Below are 6,788 nucleotides of genomic sequence, written 5' to 3'. Positions count from 1 at the left end.
GTCATAGTTGGACTTCCCAAGGATCCCAGGGAGCAATGATCCATAACACAGTGTCTTGGCGGTGAGGATTGGGGACATGACAGGGGGGACAACACATGGAGGAGATACTGAATCAGATTAATTTGACCTGGAAATCTAGACTAAAGCCATTGTCCCCCTGTGTGCACTGCTGTCGAACAGCACCACATGTACTGTACTGTCACAGTGAAACATCACATCTCCACTGCATACAGTACAGGCAGTGGCGGATTTAGGCATAGGTGACATGGGAAGCCGACCGGAGTGACATCTTGCCGGGGGCAGCATGGGGTGCCCGCACAATAAAATATATATAATAATATTCCAAATGGTGACATTTGCGTGATTGGTTTTCTATGCACATCACGTTACCTTGACGTCAATGATATCATGTAACCGTGTGGGACTGTGGGTCAATTAACCTTGTCGGAGTGGGAGTCCTGATTCTAGTTTGTGAGCTAGGCAGGCTACTGCCTGGGAAGGTCTTCCACTCAGAGGTACAAGATGGGGAGGAAGCGGGGGTAGGTTGACCTCAAGTCTCCCCACTGGAAGCCCGGGGTAGGGGGAGCGGGGGTAGGTTGACCTCAAGTCTCCCCACTGGAAGCCCGGGGTAGGGGGAGCGGGGGTAGGTTGACCTCAAGTCTCCCCACTGGAAGCCCCGGGTAGGGGGAGCGGGGGTAGGTTGACCTCAAGTCTCCACACTGGAAGCCCGGGAGCGGGGGAGCGGGGGAATCTATCAAATAGCGCACCTCTAACAGTGTTTGAAGTGCAATAGTGTAATAATCAGGTTCTCTTCTTTATAAGTGTGTTATTCTATTTGTGTATTTGTGTGATGTAATTTAATTTGTGTGTTTTTGTTAGCAATAGGGTAATAGTGTAATAATCAGGTTCTCTTCTTTATAAGTGTGTTATTCTATTTGTGTATTTGTGTGTTTTTGTTAGCAATAGGGTAATAGTGTAATAATCAGGTTCTCTTCTTTATAAGTGTGTTATTCTATTTGTGTATTTGTGTGTTTTTGTTAGCAATAGGGTAATAGTGTAATAATCAGGTTCTCTTCTTTATAAGTGTGTTATTCTATTTGTGTATTTGTGTGTTTTTGTTAGCAATAGGGTAATAGTGTAATAATCAGGTTCTCTTCTTTATAAGTGTGTTATTCTATTTGTGTATTTGTGTGTTTTTGTTAGGAATAGGGTAATAGTGTAATAATCAGGTTCTCTTCTTTATAAGTGTGTTATTCTATTTGTGTATTTGTGTGTTTTTGTTAGGAACAGGGTAATAGTGTAATAATCAGGTTCTCTTCTTTATAAGTGTGTTATTCTATTTGTGTATTTGTGTGTTTTTGTTAGGAACAGGGTAATAGTGTAATAATCAGGTTCTCTTCTTTATAAGTGTGTTATTCTATTTGTGTATTTGTGTGTTTTTGTTAGGAACAGGGTAATAGTGTAATAATCAGGTTCTCTTCTTTATAAGTGTGTTATTCTATTTGTGTATTTGTGTGTTTTTGTTAGGAACAGGGTAATAGTGTAATAATCAGGTTCTCTTCTTTATAAGTGTGTTATTCTATTTGTGTATTTGTGTGTTTTTGTTAGGAACAGGGTAATAGTGTAATAATCAGGTTCTCTTCTTTATAAGTGTGTTATTCTATTTGTGTATTTGTGTATTTGTGTGTTTGTGTGTTGTTGTTAGGAACAGGGTAATAGTGTAATAATCAGGTTCTCTTCTTTATAAGTGTGTTATTCTATTTGTGTATTTGTGTATTTGTGTGTTTGTGTGTTGTTGTTAGGAACAGGGTAATAGTGTAATAATCAGGTTCTCTTCTTTATAAGTGTGTTATTCTATTTGTGTATTTGTGTGTTGTTGTTAGGAACAGGGTAATAGTGTAATAATCAGGTTCTCTTCTTTATAAGTGTGTTATTCTATTTGTGTATTTGTGTGTTGTTGTTAGGAACAGGGTAATAGTGTAATAATCAGGTTCTCTTCTTTATAAGTGTGTTATTCTATTTGTGTATTTGTGTATTTGTGTGTTGTTGTTAGGAACAGGGTAATAGTGTAATAATCAGGTTCTCTTCTTTATAAGTGTGTTATTCTATTTGTGTATTTGTGTGTTGTTGTTAGGAACAGGGTAATAGTGTAATAATCAGGTTCTCTTCTTTATAAGTGTGTTATTCTATTTGTGTATTTGTGTGTTGTTGTTAGGAACAGGGTAATAGTGTAATAATCAGGTTCTCTTCTTTATAAGTGTGTTATTCTATTTGTGTATTTGTGTATTTGTGTATTTGTGTATTTGTGTGTTGTTGTTAGGAACAGGGTAATAGTGTAATAATCAGGTTCTCTTCTTTATAAGTGTGTTATTCTATTTGTCTATTTGTGTATTTGTGTGTTGTTGTTAGGAACAGGGTAATAGTGTAATAATCAGGTTCTCTTCTTTATAAGTGTGTTATTCTATTTGTGTATTTGTGTGTTTGTGTATTTGTGTATTTGTGTGTTTTTGTTAGGAACAGGGTAATAGTGTAATAATCAGGTTCTCTTCTTTATAAGTGTGTTATTCTATTTGTGTATTTGTGTGTTTTTGTTAGCAACAGGGTAATAGTGTAATAATCAGGTTCTCTTCTTTATAAGTGTGTTATTCTATTTGTGTATTTGTGTGTTTTTGTTAGCAACAGGGTAATAGTGTAATAATCAGGTTCTCTTCTTTATAAGTGTGTTATTCTATTTGTGTATTTGTGTATTTGTGTGTTTTTGTTAGGAACAGGGTAATAGTGTAATAATCAGGTTCTCTTCTTTATAAGTGTGTTATTCTATTTGTGTATTTGTGTATTTGTGTGTTTTTGTTAGGAACAGGGTAATAGTGTAATAATCAGGTTCTCTTCTTTATAAGTGTGTTATTCTATTTGTGTATTTGTGTATTTGTGTATTTGTGTGTTTTTGTTAGGAACAGGGTAATAGTGTAATAATCAGGTTCTCTTCTTTATAACTGTGTTATTCTATTTGTGTATTTGTGTATTTGTGTATTTGTGTGTTTTTGTTAGGAACAGGGTAATAGTGTAATAATCAGGTTCTCTTCTTTATAAGTGTGTTATTCTATTTGTGTATTTGTGTGTTTTTGTTAGCAACAGGGTAATAGTGTAATAATCAGGTTCTCTTCTTTATAAGTGTGTTATTCTATTTGTGTATTTGTGTATTTGTGTATTTGTGTGTTTTTGTTAGGAACAGGGTAATAGTGTAATAATCAGGTTCTCTTCTTTATAAGTGTGTTATTCTATTTGTGTATTTGTGTGTGTTTGTTAGCAACAGGGTAATGGTGTAATAATCAGGTTCTCTTCTTTATAAGTGTGTTATTCTATTTGTGTATTTGTGTGTGTTTGTTAGCAACAGGGTAATAGTGTAATAATCAGGTTCTCTTCTTTATAAGTGTGTTATTCTATTTGTGTATTTGTGTGTGTTTGTTAGCAACAGGGTAATGGTGTAATAATCAGGTTCTCTTCTTTATAAGTGTGTTATTCTATTTGTCTATTTGTGTGTGTTTGTTAGCAATAGGGTAATAGTGTAATAATCAGGTTCTCTTCTTTATAAGTGTGTTATTCTATTTGTGTATTTGTGTGTGTTTGTTAGCAACAGGGTAATAGTGTAATAATCAGGTTCTCTTCTTTATAAGTGTGTTATTCTATTAGTTGTATGTGTGTTTTTGTTAGCAACAGGGTAATAGTGTAATAATCAGGTTCTCTTCTTTATAAGTGTGTTATTCTATTTGTGTATTTGTGTATTTGTGTGTTTTTGTTAGCAACAGGGTAATAGTGTAATAATCAGGTTCTCTTCTTTATAAGTGTGTTATTCTATTTGTGTATTTGTGTATTTGTGTGTTTTTGTTAGCAACAGGGTAATAGTGTAATAATCAGGTTCTCTTCTTTATAAGTGTGTTATTCTATTTGTGTATTTGTTTATTTGTGTATTTGTGTGTTTTTGTTAGGAACAGGGTAATAGTGTAATAATCAGGTTCTCTTCTTTATAAGTGTGTTATTCTATTTGTGTATTTGTGTATTTGTGTATTTGTGTGTTTTTGTTAGGAACAGGGTAATAGTGTAATAATCAGGTTCTCTTCTTTATAAGTGTGTTATTCTATTTGTGTATTTGTGTGTTTTTGTTAGCAACAGGGTAATAGTGTAATAATCAGGTTCTCTTCTTTATAAGTGTGTTATTCTATTTGTGTATTTGTGTATTTGTGTGTTTGTGTGTTTTTGTTAGGAACAGGGTAATAGTGTAATAATCAGGTTCTCTTCTTTATAAGTGTGTTATTCTATTTGTGTATTTGTGTGTGTTTGTTAGCAACAGGGTAATGGTGTAATAATCAGGTTCTCTTCTTTATAAGTGTGTTATTCTATTTGTGTATTTGTGTGTGTTTGTTAGCAACAGGGTAATAGTGTAATAATCAGGTTCTCTTCTTTATAAGTGTGTTATTCTATTTGTGTATTTGTGTGTTTTTGTTAGGAACAGGGTAATAGTGTAATAATCAGGTTCTCTTCTTTATAAGTGTGTTATTCTATTTGTGTATTTGTGTATTTGTGTATTTGTGTGTTTTTGTTAGGAACAGGGTAATAGTGTAATAATCAGGTTCTCTTCTTTATAAGTGTGTTATTCTATTTGTGTATTTGTGTGTTTTTGTTAGCAACAGGGTAATAGTGTAATAATCAGGTTCTCTTCTTTATAAGTGTGTTATTCTATTTGTGTATTTGTGTATTTGTGTATTTGTGTGTTTTTGTTAGGAACAGGGTAATAGTGTAATAATCAGGTTCTCTTCTTTATAAGTGTGTTATTCTATTTGTGTATTTGTGTGTGTTTGTTAGCAACAGGGTAATGGTGTAATAATCAGGTTCTCTTCTTTATAAGTGTGTTATTCTATTTGTGTATTTGTGTGTGTTTGTTAGCAACAGGGTAATAGTGTAATAATCAGGTTCTCTTCTTTATAAGTGTGTTATTCTATTAGTTGTATGTGTGTGTTTGTTAGCAACAGGGTAATGGTGTAATAATCAGGTTCTCTTCTTTATAAGTGTTTTATTCTATTTGTGTATTTGTGTGTGTTTGTTAGCAACAGGGTAATAGTGTAATAATCAGGTTCTCTTCTTTATAAGTGTGTTATTCTATTAGTTGTATGTGTGTGTTTGTTAGCAACAGGGTAATGGTGTAATAATCAGGTTCTCTTCTTTATAAGTGTGTTATTCTATTTGTGTATTTGTGTGTGTTTGTTAGCAACAGGGTAATAGTGTAATAATCAGGTTCTCTTCTTTATAAGTGTGTTATTCTATTTGTGTATTTGTGTGTGTTTGTTAGCAACAGGGTAATGGTGTAATAATCAGGTTCTCTTCTTTATAAGTGTGTTATTCTATTTGTGTATTTGTGTGTGTTTGTTAGCAATAGGGTAATAGTGTAATAATCAGGTTCTCTTCTTTATAAGTGTGTTATTCTATTTGTGTATTTGTGTGTGTTTGTTAGCAACAGGGTAATAGTGTAATAATCAGGTTCTCTTCTTTATAAGTGTGTTATTCTATTAGTTGTATGTGTGTTTTTGTTAGCAACAGGGTAATAGTGTAATAATCAGGTTCTCTTCTTTATAAGTGTGTTATTCTATTTGTGTATTTGTGTATTTGTGTGTTTTTGTTAGCAACAGGGTAATAGTGTAATAATCAGGTTCTCTCCTTTATAAGTGTGTTATTCTATTTGTGTATTTGTGTATTTGTGTATTTGTGTGTTTTTGTTAGGAACAGGGTAATAGTGTAATAATCAGGTTCTCTTCTTTATAAGTGTGTTATTCTATTTGTGTATTTGTGTATTTGTGTATTTGTGTATTTGTGTGTTTTTGTTAGGAACAGGGTAATAGTGTAATAATCAGGTTCTCTTCTTTATAAGTGTGTTATTCTATTTGTGTATTTGTGTGTTTTTGTTAGCAACAGGGTAATAGTGTAATAATCAGGTTCTCTTCTTTATAAGTGTGTTATTCTATTTGTGTATTTGTGTATTTGTGTATTTGTGTATTTGTGTGTTTTTGTTAGGAACAGGGTAATAGTGTAATAATCAGGTTCTCTTCTTTATAAGTGTGTTATTCTATTTGTGTATTTGTGTGTGTTTGTTAGCAACAGGGTAATGGTGTAATAATCAGGTTCTCTTCTTTATAAGTGTGTTATTCTATTTGTGTATTTGTGTGTGTTTGTTAGCAATAGGGTAATAGTGTAATAATCAGGTTCTCTTCTTTATAAGTGTGTTATTCTATTTGTGTATTTGTGTGTGTTTGTTAGCAACAGGGTAATAGTGTAATAATCAGGTTCTCTTCTTTATAAGTGTGTTATTCTATTAGTTGTATGTGTGTTTTTGTTAGCAACAGGGTAATAGTGTAATAATCAGGTTCTCTTCTTTATAAGTGTGTTATTCTATTTGTGTATTTGTGTATTTGTGTGTTTTTGTTAGCAACAGGGTAATAGTGTAATAATCAGGTTCTCTTCTTTATAAGTGTGTTATTCTATTTGTGTATTTGTGTATTTGTGTGTTTTTGTTAGCAACAGGGTAATAGTGTAATAATCAGGTTCTCTTCTTTATAAGTGTGTTATTCTATTTGTGTATTTGTGTATTTGTGTATTTGTGTATTTGTGTATTTGTGTATTTGTGTGTGTTTGTTAGGAACAGGGTAATAGTGTAATAATCAGGTTCTCTTCTTTATAAGTGTGTTATTCTATTTGTGTATTTGTGTATTTGTGTATTTGTGTGTGTTTGTTAGGAACAG

The sequence above is a fragment of the Oncorhynchus kisutch genome, linkage group LG7, assembly GCF_002021735.2.
Source record: "Oncorhynchus kisutch isolate 150728-3 linkage group LG7, Okis_V2, whole genome shotgun sequence".
NCBI classification, from domain to species: domain Eukaryota; kingdom Metazoa; phylum Chordata; class Actinopteri; order Salmoniformes; family Salmonidae; genus Oncorhynchus; species Oncorhynchus kisutch.
Note: the sequence above shows the minus strand (reverse complement) of the source record.